Genomic DNA, 16,798 nt, shown 5'->3' with positions numbered 1-16,798 from the left:
ATCTTCATGAGACCCAGGGCAACACGGTGCCGCCAACTCAGTGCCTGGCCTGCACTGGACTGAGGCTCCAGAGGGAGGGATGGGTCCTTTCTGTTATCTAGGGCTCACAAGGCAAGCTGCCACAAGTCAGAAATAAAAGGAAAAATTAGTGCTGATGAGAAACACTCCTCCGGGGAGGAGGCTGACAACGTGGAGGTGCAGGAGCGTTGTGCCTGGGAATGCAGTCCCACCACATACCACGTCTGGGTGGGTCAGCAGCGCTGAGCACAGGCTGCCGGCACAGGGAGCACGCCTGGGGTTGACGGGAGAATCACCACGGCAGGAAACTGTTCAGTCCGCGTGCTGTTATAACTGGGTGTCCACCTCTCCCACCAAGGGATTCTGGCATGATTCCCCTTTGTACACCCGAGGGATTTGTGTAGTACCCACCCTCTCAAGAGATCACAGAATCTTCGCTGGAAGTCTACAGGCACCCTTCTGCCAGCAGTAAAACCAAATGCATTCAGGTGGAAATTCTGAAAAAAGGACAGAAAGGCTGTTCTGCCAGCAGCTCGACAGGCCTGGATGGTTTCTAGCCAGGGGTTAGGCAAATGGCCTAGGAAGTATGAACTTAAGATCCTCAGTGGGAATTCCCTGGTGGCCCAGGGGTCAGGACTTGGAGCTTTCACTGCGGGCGCTTAGTTCAATCCCTGATCGGGGAACTAAGATTCTGCAAGCCACGAGGTGTGGCCGGGGGAAAGAAAAAGAGATTTTCATTCACTCAAGGTGAACTTGAGAACCATGAATCTTCGGAAAAGCTGGCTATTTTTTTTTCTTATGAACCCTTAGGTGTATGTCAAAGAGCATCCACTTTTTCATTTCAGGCTCGACACACCTGGCCAGACCAGGCCACGAGGCCCACCACGCACAGAGACCTCCCACATAGCAGTGGTGGCAGCGACAGGGACCGCTGTTTCCCAGGGCTGGCCCTCTGGGTTGAGTACTTCACAATTCTCATCTCAAACAGTCCTCCCAGATACCCAAGTAAATAGGTGATTGCCTCTACCTTTCTCATTGCCGAGAAAATGCAGCTAGGAAGGGCTTGTGCCAGGACTCAGGCACAAGTGGGCCTGTTTCCAGAGCACGTGCTTTCCCCATGCGCCACGCCGAAGACAATCCTGAAACAGCTCGGGTCAGATTAAGACGGAGGGAACATGCCAAGTGGGGAGAAAAGCATGGCCACAAACTCATATTTAATATAAATGATTGCTTAAGCTGTTCTGTTGTTACTATGGGTGATTTAGTTTTTATGGCTCACTCAAATAACTTAGTCAGAGGGAGAAAAAACTGTCTCTTCTCTGGTTGACAGTACATTTCTCTGCAAGTAAACAAGCTGTTTGTTCATGTCTTGGAGACAATGAGCTGTTAACACCCAGGCCGGGTAGTAAATAGCTCTGCAAAATCCACTTTCCTGGATCCTGTTTTCATCAACGGATCATATAAATCTTCCCTATAACTAACAAACTAACAAAGCTAACCTATATATTTAAAAAATGCCTGACTCTGGAGATCATGAGCTACTTATAATTTCCACCACATGATTACTTGCCTGTTTGGCAGCCACAAACAGGGCTGCGGGGTTACTATTTGCTTGGGTCACTTGGCAAACCATTGCCCGGATGGGGAAATGGCAGCTCACTCTGCTCCCTGGTCGGATTAAGGAAGAGGTGAAGCAGCTCAAATGGTCTCACGTCCAGGACTGTGGGAGGGTCTGGGCATCTTCCTGCTAAATAAGGTCAACGTCAGGGCCTGCAGGAACCACCTGGAAGCTGGGGGGTTTTGAATCTTCTAATCACTCTTGGGCTGGGCTGGTACTCTCAAAAGCAGGCTAGCAGGGGAAATGGATGGATTTCCCAAGGACCAGTATGAGCCTCACTCCGCCCGCGACCCTCACTTCCTTGAAAAGGTCAAGGTAGGGTTGGGTGGGTCTCCTGACCCTGCTGCCTTCCACCCAAGTGGCCGCCTCTCTACTGGCTACAATCCAGAGGCCCTTGATTTACTCATAAGCCTCTGCTAAAAGGGTTTCACAGCTGATGTATGAAATCAAAATCTATATTGCCATGGAAAAATGTTTATAACATTAGGTCGAAAAAGCAAGATACCTGTATATCTGACTTGATCATAATTGTGCAAAACAAATGAAAAGCGATTACAACAGAGAAAAGCCTGGCAAAATGTATATATCAATGTTAATGGAAATTGTCAGATATGAGTATTCATATTCCTTCCTTCTGTATTTCCTAAATGCTTGATGGTCATTATATTTTACTCTAATGATGCAGAAAGAAACTCATCTTGTTAAGCTTTCTTCCAGCAACTGAGAAGAAACCACATCCTACTCCTAAACTTAAAACCTTTAGGCATACTCCTCTGCTTTCCATTCTGGGAGGTTTGCAGGGAAAGCCAGGCAAGGGCAGCACTGTAAGCCTTGCAGGAGGTAAATGGCCTGGCTGTGGTGGCACACGCTCGCCCCCAGACTGTGACATCACCAGAAGGAACACGCCCGCCAAACCAAACCAGATGAGGGTCGTGTGAAGAGAAGGCGCCAAGTCCGCGGTCTCCCCAGCGGGGTGCTTCCACTGGCTTTCTCATCCGGCAGCCCACCTGGCCTCTCACCGTCCCTGGACACACAGGCGGCCCTGCTCCTTCTCTTTGCTTAGTCAAGACTCGGCCTTTCACCACCTGTCTTCACTCGCCCCTTTGAACGTCCCTACTGACAACACGAGAGGTCTCATGGTGGCCCACAGGGCCAGCAGACGGTCTGTATCAGAACTGTTAACAGTAAGATGTGAAAAAAAGACAGTGCGATACACACACCTCCCGGTTACACTGAGTTTAAGAATACTTTGGAGGAATAAAGGGATAGGAACTTCAAACATCAGGCTCAAACATTTCAAAAAGATATCCATGTTTTACCAGATTTAGGAGGCAAACATCACCAAAAATCATTCCAAAGCTTTCTGTTGCTTTCCCCTTGATCATCTTCCTGCTCCTCTCCAGGCCCACATGTGCACCTGACTTCTGGTTTCTTTAAGGCAGACTTGTCATCACACTCACACCCTACCTCCCGCTCCTCCTCTCCTCATTCCCCACTTCTCAGGACATCCCTGTTCTTCAGGCGCTGGTTCAAAGCCCACCTCTTGGAAGAAGCCAGTTCCAGTGGAAGGGATTTATTCCTCTGCCACTGAGCTCCCCAATAAACATGTGTATGTCTAGGCTACATCTTCAGCCCATTCCTCTCTCCCAACTTCCAGGCCACTTTATCCACCTGCGCGCTGGACAGATGTCATCTCTGGATGTCTCCTAGGAGCCCGTCACCCAGCAGGTCCCCTCTTCCGCTGGGGCACCCACCTCCTGATATAAACATCTATGCTTCTCCCTCTCATTAAGTCACTGGTTTTGATATTCTTAGCAGCTTTTAAACCTGTCTGCAACAATGCCCTGGCCCTGTCATGTCCCAGCTGAGGCCCGCACCTTCTGTCTCTGGGCCACTATGACAGCTGTGAAGCTTGTCTCACTGCTGCCAATTCTAAGTCTCATAATAACTACTGACAGGGCCCACGGAGATGTAACCCCACAAGGGAGGAGACGGTTTGGTGGTCCCAAGTGTGGCCTCTGCAGTCAGCTTCCCAGGTACTGCCTCGACCAGCAAATGTATGGGACCCAAGTTATATGACTTAGTCTTATTGTGAGAGTTAAATGAGTTCTTACCAAGCACTCGGAATGATGCCTCTCACAGGGTAAGCGCTTCATAAATGTTAGCTCTTATTACTACCATGAGTCTCCTAAAAGTTTTTGCTTCATACAGGAGTGGGAGTTCTGCAGGTAAAGCTTGGATCACAGGCTGGATTCTGTGGGTACACGTTTGTTCCCTGGCACCTGACAACTAGGAGGCCCAACTCACTATGACAGATCTTGGTCACTTACACTGTAATTTAGAAAAGCAACACTAGAAAAATCTCAGAAGTGAGTCTACTCAACTGGAGAGGCAGAGATGAGGAAAGAACAGGGAAGAAAAGGAGGGGTGAAGTGTCCAGATGAACGCTGTTGGGGGCTGTTCATCTGCTTTCCTTTAGGAAAAGAACAGTGCTTTGAAGAGGAGGTGGCGGAACAGCCACTGGCTCAGCTCTTCTCTGCTGGGCTCCGCGTCTGCCCGTCTCTTCTCACCCGGGAGCTCCTTGCCCCTCACTGCGCATCAAACAGGAGCACCCTCCAAGGTGAGGAGGCCAACAGACCCAACAAGTCTCTCCTGCAGGCGCCCCTCCTGGGCCATTCTATTCTGCCATCTCCCTCAGGCCCTGGGCGTGCAGGTCTGTCAGAAGGTCCGCCCTGCTTCTTCTCTTAGCTCTGCTAAGGAAGATGTGCTCATGGTTACTCCCAGCAGCTGTCTTCTCCACACAGGTGTTTGGCCCCTGAAAATGGACTCCCACAAGGTAGGACTGCGAGATCCCTGGCAGGGCCAGGTGGGGTGATCCTAAGACGTCTCCACTTCCCTGAGCAGCCCTGGGCAGGAAATCCTTCTCTGAGAAGTCCTGAGAAAGGCTGTAAAGAGCTGCAGATGTTGCGCATGGGCCTCACTCACAGGCCCAGTGCCTTCTGATCATGTGGGGAGTGTGTGACACTGAGGACAGGCAGGCATGGGGCTCTGTTTTCCGGGACACACTCTGAGAGCAAACGGTTCCCTCTGCACCGCTGGACTTGACGTCACTGCGGCCAAGGAGATGAAGACCCTGCTTCCCACTCAGACACACCCTTCTCTTTCTCTGCCAAGGGCTGGGGCGCTTCCACCCTCCAGCACAGCAGACGAGGGGCTTTGAGAGTGTCTACAGATAGGGCAGCTGGCATGGGAGCAGAGATGGCTGCCTTCTTTGAGTCTTCAGTCCTCAGGGTAAGACAGGAATCATCCCAAATACCTCCCCAATCCCTCTGGGCAGAGTGCTGGCCCAGCAGCAAGAACCAGTATCTTCAAAGCACCAGCTGCCGACGGAGAGTGTAATAGAAATGCAACATTTTTGCTTGGCAGGATCCATCACCTGTCCTTCTGGTTAAAGTTCCACCATTCTCCGCTCAACCAACTCTCAGGGCGTCACCACAGCCCAGCCAATCAGAGCTATGTGACAGGCTTAGAAGCGGGCATGTGACCCAAGCTGGGCCAAGGAACGTTAGCCCGGGGACTCAAGGCTACGGCTACTGAAGGAGATGTTGCTTTCTTTGCTGGTTTGCGAAACTGGCAGGAGGTAAGCCTGGAGCTACCAGGGCCATCTTAGCCACCAAGTGAGAAGCACCTACCTGATCACAGGAGCCAACACTGGGCAGAAAGTAAGTGAGCTGTGGAGAGGGACAGACCTCAGACAACATCATCTGAGGACCTGGCTTCAATGCACCAGACTTTTCTGGCATTTTAAGCTATATGAAAGAATAGATTCTCTTTTTCTTTTAAGCCAGTATGGATTGGGTTTATGTTATTTGGAATGGAAAGGATTATCCCCTAAAGATGTGGGTTCCTAGGCATGGCAATGTAGAGACACTGATCGATCACACAGGCACCGTCCTAACCTCACGACATGCACGCCCAGAGACACAGGAATAAGCAATTCTGATACAGAACGAGTCTTGTTACAGTGGGGTAGCCCAGGGCGTGGCTGGGGCCTAGAGAAGGGCTCATGGTCTAGATTTGGGGCAGGGACGGTAGGAGTGATTTCTTAGGAGAAAGAAGGCTGAGAACTGGGCTGACAGCTTCATAAAATTGTTGGAGAGAGCAGGGAAGTAGGGAAACAGCAGTGTGTCAAGGCCCTGAAGTGAGAAAGAGCATGAAATCTGAGAAACTGAGTGGTGAAGAGTATGAGACGGGGGTGAAGTCAGCAAGGCCCTTGTAAACCACGGTGACGAGTCTGGATTTGATTCTATGAACACAGGGAGTGATGTGATCAGATTAGTACCACACATGTCATGGCTTTGACTTCCATAATTGGAACTACTGAGTTTAAATTTTAGATTATGACGAATGTAGGCTATCCATCTATATAAAAGATTTCCAGGATATTTAAAAATCACAGATGTGGACTCTTTCTGTGTAAAGCACCTGGAGTGGAACTTCTTATTTAAAAATCAACTTTAAATACAAATTACATGGAAAGAAAATGGGCTTTAGAGGGACATTCGGGTTCAAGTCTCAGCCCTGCATTTTGTCTGTCAGTGTGAATTCATCTACCTAACCCAGTAACATGGGTATACCTACCCTCTCAGGGTTGTTGCACGGATACAGTGAAAACAGGATGTTTGTGCATGAGAGAAAGTCTACCAGTGCCTTAAGATACAGCAACAAAAACTTTCGGTCTAAGCCCACTGCACTGTTGCACTATGAACAGAAGTTAGCTTGCACCCAGACAACAGTCCTCACAAAAACAGCCTAGCTTTAAGAGAAAACATGTAGGCAGACCCATTTTGTTTTTGGTTATGTGAATTCTAAACTTAGAACATAAAGAAGCTCTTTAGAACTCTACCTCCTATCTAGTGAAGGTTTCTTTGTATAATAATAATAATGTTAGAAAGTAAACAAGTAAGAACCAGGTCCACATGTGACACTTAAAATAAGCCCTAGAATTCAGGCCTTTTCAAGGAAGACCTACATGAAATATGATCAGAAATAAAGTGCTGTAGTTAAAATCATGGAATGCCATGGGGAAAGTCCACCGAGGCTGAGGGTGGGGTTTGGTCCGTCACTGGGATGAGAGGACTGTTTCTGCCGACGGACAGAGGCACCACTGACCCCACAACTGGTGGGCCTAAGAGGCCGAGAAGGACGTTTCTTCTGATCACCTTCTACTTCCTGACCTGACTGGGTCCCTTCTGTACCCAGACCCCAAAGCCAGCGTTTCCTAATTAGTGTGGTAGTTGCCCACGCCGCACCACCACTGCGCTTTGACAGTTCTTGCTTTCTGACCTGGTTTCGACTCCAGACGTAGAGAGGCTTAGGAACCATCCTGAATCCCTGGCTGCAGAACCGCAATCTCTGGAGTCTACACAGGATCAGGGCTTTGCACACTGTCCTCTGTGAGCATCCCACCAACCATCCTTGTCTCTGAGCTGACCTATCGTCAGACGCTAATCCAGCGTCACCACCCCCCCACCCCCAGCTCTATAGGATCAAAAATGATTCAGGGTCAAGACGAAAGTTAGCTGACACATGGGTGGGAATGTTTGCTACTGCCTGTGAATTCATCCACAATCATTCAAGGGTCTCCCCAAGAGGAGAAAATGCACCTTGGCAGCTACAGAGGTCAAAGTTCACCTTTCGTTTCCATGGTGCCAAGCCAGCCTCCATGCTGGCACGGGGTCCAGACTGCCAAAGACCCAGTGTAACAGAATATCCAGGAGAAAACGGACTTAACACATAAAGTCTATGACTAAGGTGTCAAAGCACCGAAACCTGCCCTGAGAACCAGTTTCTTTCATGTCTCGAGCAGAACCGAGAAAGGTACTGCACAGTAGATTTGTGTCATCGCGTTATTTACAGCAGAACATTAAAAATATGCAGACGCCAATGCTATCAGAGCTGCAAAACTGGACACCAGAGTTTCCCAAAGTAGGGCTGTTTCTCCACCCCTGTGGATGTCAGAGCACATTACAACCCTGAAGAGGCCATACGGCTGGATTTACAGCCATGTTACCACGGAAAAAGCTAAACACGCTTTTTTAAGGAAAGAGGGGGAGTTCCTCTCAAGGGTCGGCTTTTAAATGAATGCACCATTTCTTCTCTTCCAGAACTGGGCTGCAATCTCTGGAATGCATCCCAGGGCCGTGGTTTGGAATGAGTGTCTAACAGGAAATTCTGGGCAGTCTATGCATACATTACATTCCTTTCCCACCCTGAACGAGAGTCGTCAACAAACACAACTTTCCTCTGTTGGAATAAAATGGGAGGTGTGGGGGTGGGGAGAGGCCAGGGCGCGGACCGCGCAGAGTTCAAAAGCAGATGTGGCTGCTGAGAATTCAAACATCTCTCGCTCCTAGAAAAAGGACTTAAGTCACTTTTTGAGATGTTCCATCAGTCCCGACTCTATGTGCAAAGGATCGATTTGCCCAGGGAATTACACCCGCCACCCTCTGAAAGAAATGTACCTGTGGACGCTCTTTTCCCCACTGTAGCCTGGAACTGGCAGTGGTTCCTCTAGCAGTGAGAAATCAAGGCGGGGGGCCGGCAAGGGCTGATGGCTGAGAACTGGGCAGGAGAAACCCTGATCTCATCCTCCAGAGATGGGAGGATGCGCTTTCCCCGTTCACAGTTGGCTCCTAATAGCCCCCATCAGCTGAGCACCTTGTCTGTGTAAGCCCCTGATACAGCTCACCTGTGGCCTTCACGATGTGCAGTTGCCCATAGCATCACCCCATTTTCCGATGAGAAAATCAAGGCTCAGACTCCATACGAGTGTGCAGGGACCCTTCTGGGGTTCAAAGCCAGAGCAGCTGGCTATAGGGCTCCTGGTCTCCCCACCCGCTTCCTTGTCTCTCCCCAGCACTTGATGGATTTGGGTTTTATTTCCAGGGAGAAGCTCTAAATATGAGGCCTTGGACCAACTGCCTTCATTCCAAACACCATACTCTGAAAAGCCCAAAATGAACCCATAACACTCCCAGCAGCCCTATTAGACGAAGCCAGGCACAGAGGATGTGCCACTGACCCCTGAATGTCTCCAGGCCATCAAACTCTGTGACAGCTCCCCAGGAAGGCCCCTCGGCTGGGAATGCCTTTCCTGGCCTCAGTCCTTCCCCAAGCCCCTACACCCATGTGACGCAGCTCCTGTCGCAGGGTTGGAGATACACCGGGTCTGTGTGGGTCTAGAACATGAACTCTTAACCATCACTGTACAGAGTCTGTTTTTCACACTGAAAGCTAAAACCAGTAGCGGAGCAAAGGATTTAAACAGATAACACACTTATCTCGAGGAAGCAAAAGTTGACATTTAACAGTAATCAAATCAATGAAATGTTTAAACAACAAGACCCAGTTGTGGAGCTAATAAATGAGCAGAAATGATAAAAATAAAAACAGACAGCCAATGGTGGTAAGGTTTTGACGGCCTGGGTCCATTTACTCACACATTGCTGGTAACTCCGTTATGTGGAACAATCCATATGAAAAGCAGGTGAGTGATGTGTCAAAGACCGTGCTGCACTCACACCAGCGGCCTGAGCACCCAGCAGAGCAGGGATGCTTAATTAAATCAGCGCACAGCAACTGGAGCGAACATTGTGCAGCCACAGAAGTGACCATCACGAAGACGTGTGGGGAGGCACACGTGGTCCATGTTAGGCAGGGTATCTCAGACGCTGCGCCACCCACTGCTTGTGACTTTGTCTTTCGCTTCTGGACAAGCTGGGACAGGCAGGCTCCAGAAGGTTCCACGAAGGTGCCTGCCTGGAACACATGTTGTTCATGTCTGAGTTCCTAAGCCTAGGAATACGTTGGTGCAAAACAGGCCTGTCGTAATGGATGTGTAATGAACAAGCAACTGTGTGAAAGGTAACACAGAACAATGAAAATGACTGATTTATTAAGGAACAGCTCCTGAGATTCTTTGGGAGTGCGCTCAGCCGGGCAGCACGCCTTTCCTGGGAAGTGCTCTTGCCCACAACAAGCCTCCCTCCTCCAAGCAATTTCAACCTATGCCACCTACACAAGGCCAAAGAAGCCAACACACAGCTCCCGGCTGTGTTTAGTAAAGGTCACAACTCCTGCTTCCTATAAAATAAATAGTGCACGTTTTCTGAAATCAGAGAGATTATATGAAATTCACCAGCAGAGAAGGAAATGGCAACCCACTCCAGTACTCTTGACTGGAAAATTCCATGGACAGAAGAGCCTGGTGGGCTACAGTCCATGGGGTCACAAGGAGTTGGACATGACTGAGCAACTTCACTCTAAGTAAGCACAGCAATCTCTGGATACTAGGACTAGGTTAATTATAATTTTTCTTTATATTTTTGTATCATTTCTCAATTTCTATAATCTACTCCTTTGTATAGTGGAAAAAACTGAGTAAATATTTAAAATGGTTATTTCTACTTAAAAAAATATATATGAATGTTTTCACATTTCATGAGATATCCTTCTACAACCTTAGTTTGATTCGTTGTATTGGATTCCACTGTATGGATGTGCACTGGGCCATAATTAAACTAACAGGATAGTTATGTTGTTTCCTTCAAAAATGTGTCATAGTAAATGTTGCAGTTTGTTTGCAACAGCAATGCTGGGAACAATCTAGCTGTTTATCAATGTGGGACAAAATATAACACATCCCAGATGTGCAATGTTACAGTTGTCAAGGAGAAGGCTGCAGTTCCATGTGCAGTGATAACAGCTAACACTTATCTTACGTAAGATGCACAAGGCAGTGTTCCATGCACTTTATATATATCTTGACTCACTCAATCCTTTCAGTAATCTTATGGGGTAAGGACTATTATTATATTCATTTTATAGATGAGGCTCAGAGAAGTTAAGAAACTTGCTCAAGATGACATAGCTAGTAAGTATTAGGCTTTATTCAAACCCAACTCGTCTGGGCTCTTCACCTACGTACTATACAGCCTACTGATAATGGAGCACATTCTGGGATACAGTAAATAAGAGAAGCAAGGTACACTGAAACATACAGTGTGCTACCATCAACCTTCAAATACAAAATCAAATAAATTAACAAAATAAAAAGCCAAGCATGTGCATCTTCTCATAGATGGAAAGGGTCTCTCTAGAAGGATTTACTAATGTAAGTAACTGGTTGCCCCATGGGAGAGGAACGTAGAACACATCAGAAAGGAGGAAGAATTATTTTAGTATCCTTTGGATTTTGCATTATGTATTAAAATAATAATGGCATACTGTGTATCATGCATTATAATAAGTAAAAAACTAAACCATCAAAAATAATATTGCAGGGAGCATGCCGTACATAATTTTATGTGCACATCTGACTTATCCCCGTAGAAGAAATTCCTAGAAGTATAATTGCTTTTCAAAGGCCAAAGTCTTTGAAAAAAAAAAGTCAAGCCTCTAGGTAACTATGGACACTCTGCCACCTAGAAAGGCAGTGTTGCTGTGCACCCATCCCTCATGGGTGTCCACGTAGGCTGTGCAAACACGAGATTTGAAATGGCCTTTGCCAAGCTGAAAGGGGAAAACGGCAATCTGCTGTTGCTTTAATTTGCATTTCTTGGACTGCCATCTGAGTTCTACAATCTTCCGTATACTTTTTGGTCATTTCTATTTGTTTTGAAAACTGCTTATACATTTTTTTTGCCTATTATTTTTATATTTTGACTTACAAAGGTTTCTTTGCCATATATGAGAGACATAATCCTTGGACTAATCTGTACACTGGAAATTTTCTCTGCTTTCAGTCTCTTACTTTGGTAAAATAGCAGTTACACAATGACCCTATACGTGAGACAGCAAAAGAGACACAGATGTAAAGAATAGTCTTTTGGACTCTGTGGGAGCAGGAGAGGGTGGGATGATATAAGAGAATAGCACTGAAACATGTATGTTATCATATGTGAAACAGATCGGCAGTCCAGGTTTGATGCATGAGGTAGGGTGTTCAGGGCTGGTGCACTGGGATGACCCTGAGGGATGGGATGGGGAGGGAGGTGGGAGGGGGGTTCAGGATGTGGAACACATGTACACCCGTGGCTGATTCATGTCAATGTATGACAAAAACCTCTACAATACTGTAAAGTAATTAGCCTCCAATTAAAATAAATTAATTAATAAAATAGCAGTTACATATGTGCAGAAGTTTTAAGGAAATCAAATCTAAACATTTTTCAACTGATTCCTTCACAGCCTATTATATACTATTCACTTACATTTTCTTCTAGTTCTTCTTTAGCTTAAAGTAAATATTTTAGCTGTTTGGAGTTTATTCTGGTATACAATAGGCTATACAAATCTACCTTCCCCTCAAAAGACTAGTCAAATATACTAACAATATTTACTGAACAATTCATCCTTAGACAATGATTTGGGGATTCTGTTCTATCCTATCCCATTCCATCTGATCCCACTCCACTCCTTTGCTTGTGCCAATAATATATAGCCTTGCTACTATAGATTTATTGTTTTATATTTAATACTACCAGTCCTCATTTATTATTTTTTCAAAAAGTTCTTGGACAGTCTAATCCTTTATGCTTCCAGATGAATGTCAGAATCACTCTATCAAGTTCTAGATTTACTCACATCAGGTTCATAAAATATACATCCACTAATTTTAGTTAATTCCATTAAAGTAACTAAAGGAAGGTTAGAATTAAAAAGTTAAAAAAATTCATTTGTTGTACCTTAGTCATAAAACTGTGCTAAGATTAAAAGTGGCTTTGCCTATTAGCTTAAAAATAGGTAGTTATAACTATGTTTTATATAAAGTCCCATGGTCCCAACCTATGGGATTAACAACAACAACAAAGAAAACACCCATGGAAGACACACACACACAAATGAGAAGGAAAAAGTTCATGTCACTATTAAAACCCCAACAAAACACAAAGAAGAAAGCTAGAAAAAAGAAAAAGAGGGCCAAAAATGTAACAAGACTGACAGAAAACAATACAAAACGTAAGACCTTCCCTATCAGTAATTACTATAAACATAAACAGATTAAACTCCCCAATCAAAAGACACAGATTGACTGAGTGGATTAAAAAAAATAAGATCCAACTATATGCTTTCTACAAGAGACTCACTTTAGATTTGAGAACACACATAGGCTGAAAGTGAAAGACTAGGAAAAAAAAAAAAGATAATCATTGCAAATGGTAACCAAGATAAATGAGAGTAGTTTTACTTATACAGACAAAGTAGACTTTAAGTCAAAAACTCTCATAAGAGCAAAAAAGAACATTATCTAACAGTAAAAGGGTCAATTCATCAGGAAGACATAACAATTATAAATATACATGCAAAAACATTAGAGCATGCAAAAATGGACAGAACTTAAGGGAGAAATAGACAGCAATACAGTAACAGTAGGAGGCTTCAATAACCCACCAGTAATGGAGAGAAGATCTAAAGAGGACAAAGGAACAGAGGAACAGAGGGCTTGAACAACACCTTATTTCAAATGGACCTAGCAGACATATTCAGAACATCCTATCCAGCAAGAGAACAACATATATGATTCTCAAGTGCACATGAAACATGCTCTAGGATAGATCATGGATTAAGTCACAAAACAAGCCTTAACAAATTTAAGAAGGCTAAAATCATACCTGGTGTTTTTTCTTACCACAATGGAATTAAACTGGAAATGAACAGCAGAAGAAAAACTTGAAAATTCACACTTATGTGGAAATTAAACAACAAAAACAACATACACTTGAATGATCAACAGGTCAAAGAAGAAATTAAAAGGAATTAGAAAATATCTTGAGGCAAATAAAAATGAAAACACCACAAACCCAAACTTAGGGGATGTAGAAAAAGGAGTATGAAGAGGGAATTTTATAGTAGTAAATACCTACATTAAAAAAGAAGAAAGGTCTCAAGTAAATAACCTAACTTTACACTTCAAGAAATTAGAAAAAGAAGAACAAACAAAGTCCAGAGTTAAAAGAAGAAAGGAGACGATAAAGATTAGAGTGTCGTTGTTCAGCTGTTCCGTCGTGTCTGACTCTCTGCAACCCCATGGGCTGCAGCACACCAGGTTTCCCTGTTCTTCACCACCTCCCAGAGTTTGCTCAAACTCAAGTCCATTGAGTCGGTGATGCCGACTCAATTAGAGTAGAAATAAACAAAATAGGGAACCAGGAAAACAATTTTAAAAATCAATGAAACTGAGCTGGTTCTTTGATAAGACCAACAAAATTGACAAATGTTTAGCTAGACTAACAGAAACAGAGAGAAGACTCAAATAAGTACAATCTGTAATGAAACAGGAGACATTACAACTGAGGTCATAGAAATAAAAAGGACTATAAGAGACAACTATGAACAATTACATGCCAAGACGTCCCTGGTGGTCCAGTGGTGAGGAATCCACCTGCCAGTGCCGGGGTCCCTTCCTCGGTCTGGGGAGGTCCTGTGCACGGCGAGGCAGCTAAGACCTTGTGTCACAATGACTGAGCCCACGCTCTGCAACCACGGAAACCGGTGAGCCAAGAGCCCGTGCGCCACGCTGAGCAATCACCTCAGTGAGAAGCTCACACACCACAGCAAAGAGTAGCCCCTGCTTGTTGCAACTATAGAACTCTCATGCACAACAAGGAAGACCCAGCACAGCCAAGAATAAAACAAGTTAAAAAATAAACAATTATATGCCAACCAGTTGGAAATCTAGAAGAAAGAGACAGACTCCTAGAAACAAACCTACCAAGAATGAGTTAAGAAGAAATAGGAAATATGAACAATCCAATAACGAATAAGGAGACTGAATCAGTTATTAAAAATCTTTCAATAAAGAAAATCCCAAGGCCAGATGGCTACACTGGAGAATTCTACCAAACATTTAAGAAATTATTAATGTCAATCCTTTCCAAACTTTTTCAGAAAGGTAAACAGAAGGACAATAATACTTCAAATTCATTTTATGAGGCCAGCATTATCCTACTACCAAAGCCAGACAAAGACACCACAAGAAAAGAAACCTCAGGCCAACAGCCCTGATGAATATAGACGTAAAAATCCTCAACAAAATACTAGCAAACCAAGTTTAATAGCACATTAAAAGAATCACATGCCATGACCAAGTGAGATGTGTCCTTGGGATGCAAGGATGGTTCAATACACAAAAGCGAATCAATGTGACACACCATAACGGAGTGAAAGATAAAGATCACAGGATCATCAGCAGATGCAGAAAAGACCTTTGACAAAATTCAACACTGAATCATGATAAAAAATAACTTAAAAACTAGGATTAAAAGAAAAATACTTTAACATAATAAAGGCTATATAAAATATCTCACAGTTGACATAATACTAAAGGTAAACAACAGCAAGCTCTTCCTCTAAGATGTGGACCAGGCAAAGATGCCCACTCTTAACATTTCTATTCAATATAGTACTGGAAGTGGGAGCGACTGGGTAAGAAAAAGAGATCAGAAGGCATCCAAATCAGAAAGGAAGAAGTAAGATTATCTCAGCTCATAGATGACACGATTTTATAGTATAACAGAAAACTCTAAGGATTCCACAAAAGAATTATTAGAATTAATAAATGAATTCAGCAAACTTGTTGGACACAAAAGCAATGTATAAAAATCAGTTGCTTTTCTATCCACTTATAATGAACAATCCAAAAGAGAAATTAAGAAAAACAATTGGACTTACAATATCATCAAAAAGAATAAAATACTTAGGAATAAACTTAACCAAGGAGGCAAAAAACTTCTACATCAGAAACTATTAAAGACTGGTGATATAAATTAGACAGGACAAAAGGTAAGATAGCCTGTATTCATGGATTAGAAGACAATACTGTTAAAATGGCCACACTACCCAAAGCAATCTACAGCATCAATATAATCCCTATCAAACTTCCAAAGGCTTTTTTGGGGCAGAAATATTAGAAAAAACAATCCTAGAATTCATAAGAAATCAGAGGACTCCAAATAGTTAAAATAACTTTGAGAAAGAACAACAAAACTGGAGGCCTCATGTTTCCCGATTTCACAACATATTAGAGATCTACAGCAGTGTTGCACTGAACATAAAGACAGATACACCGACCAAACGAACAAAATAGAAAGCCCAGAAATAAACCCACGCATACACAGTCAAATGATCTTCAACATGGGAGCCAGCCAAGACTACACAATGGAGAAAGTACAGTCTCTTCAACAAATGGTATTTCTGAAAACTAGACATCCACATGTAAAACAATATGATCAGACCTTTATATTATACCAGAGACAAAAATCAACTCAAAATGGATTGAAGATTTTAAATGTTAAGACCTAAAACTATAAAACTAGAAGAAAACAAAGGGGAAAGCTTCATAACACTGCTCTTGGCAATGATTTTTTAGATATGACACCAAAAGCACAGGTAATGAAAGCAAAAACAGATAACATTAAATTAAAAAGCTCCTACACAGCAAAGAAGGAAACAATCAACAGAATAAAAAGGCAACCAACAGAATGGGAGAAATTACCTGCAAATCATATTTTTAGTAAGAGGTTAATATCCAAAATATATAAAGGACTCTAACTCAACAGCAAGAAACCCCAAACAATCAGATTAATAAACTGACATTTCTCTTAAAGAATACACACTGTGGCCCACAAGTATATGAAAAGATGTTCAATATCACTAATCACCAGGGAAATGCAAATTAAAACTACAGTGAGGTATCACCTCGTACCTGTAAGGATGATTATCATCAGAACAAAATAACAAGTGCTGGCGAGGGTGTGGAGAAAAGTGGGACGTTTGTGCCTGGTTGGTGGGAATTTAAAATGTGGCAGCTGCTGTGGAAAACAACATGGAGTTCCTCAAAAATGAAAAATCCCAAATTTTAAAAAGTATCACTAACATATGATACAATAATCTCACTTCTGGGTATTCATCCAAACGAACTGAAAACAGGATCTCAAAGAGATGTTTGTACTCTCAAGTTCACTGCAGCATTTCAGCTAGTATGAATACACTAGCCAAGAAGTAGAAGCAACTAAAACGTCCATCAATGGATGGCTGGATAAAGAAACGGCAGTGTATGTGCATGTGTGTAATGGAATACTACTCAGTGTTAAAAAAGAA

General features: G+C 43.8%; 1 protein-coding gene across 2 annotated transcripts in view; it reads right to left on the bottom strand.

Moving 5' to 3' along the window:
• Positions 1–16,798, bottom strand: part of CTDSPL (CTD small phosphatase like) — a 116,527-nt gene that overhangs the window by 28,076 nt on the left and 71,653 nt on the right. The window lies entirely within an intron of this gene.

The sequence above is a fragment of the Muntiacus reevesi genome, chromosome 4 (genome assembly GCF_963930625.1).
Source record: "Muntiacus reevesi chromosome 4, mMunRee1.1, whole genome shotgun sequence".
NCBI lineage: Eukaryota > Metazoa > Chordata > Mammalia > Artiodactyla > Cervidae > Muntiacus > Muntiacus reevesi.
The sequence above is the reverse complement of the archived record's forward strand: the minus strand, read 5'-3'. Positions and strand labels throughout refer to the sequence as shown.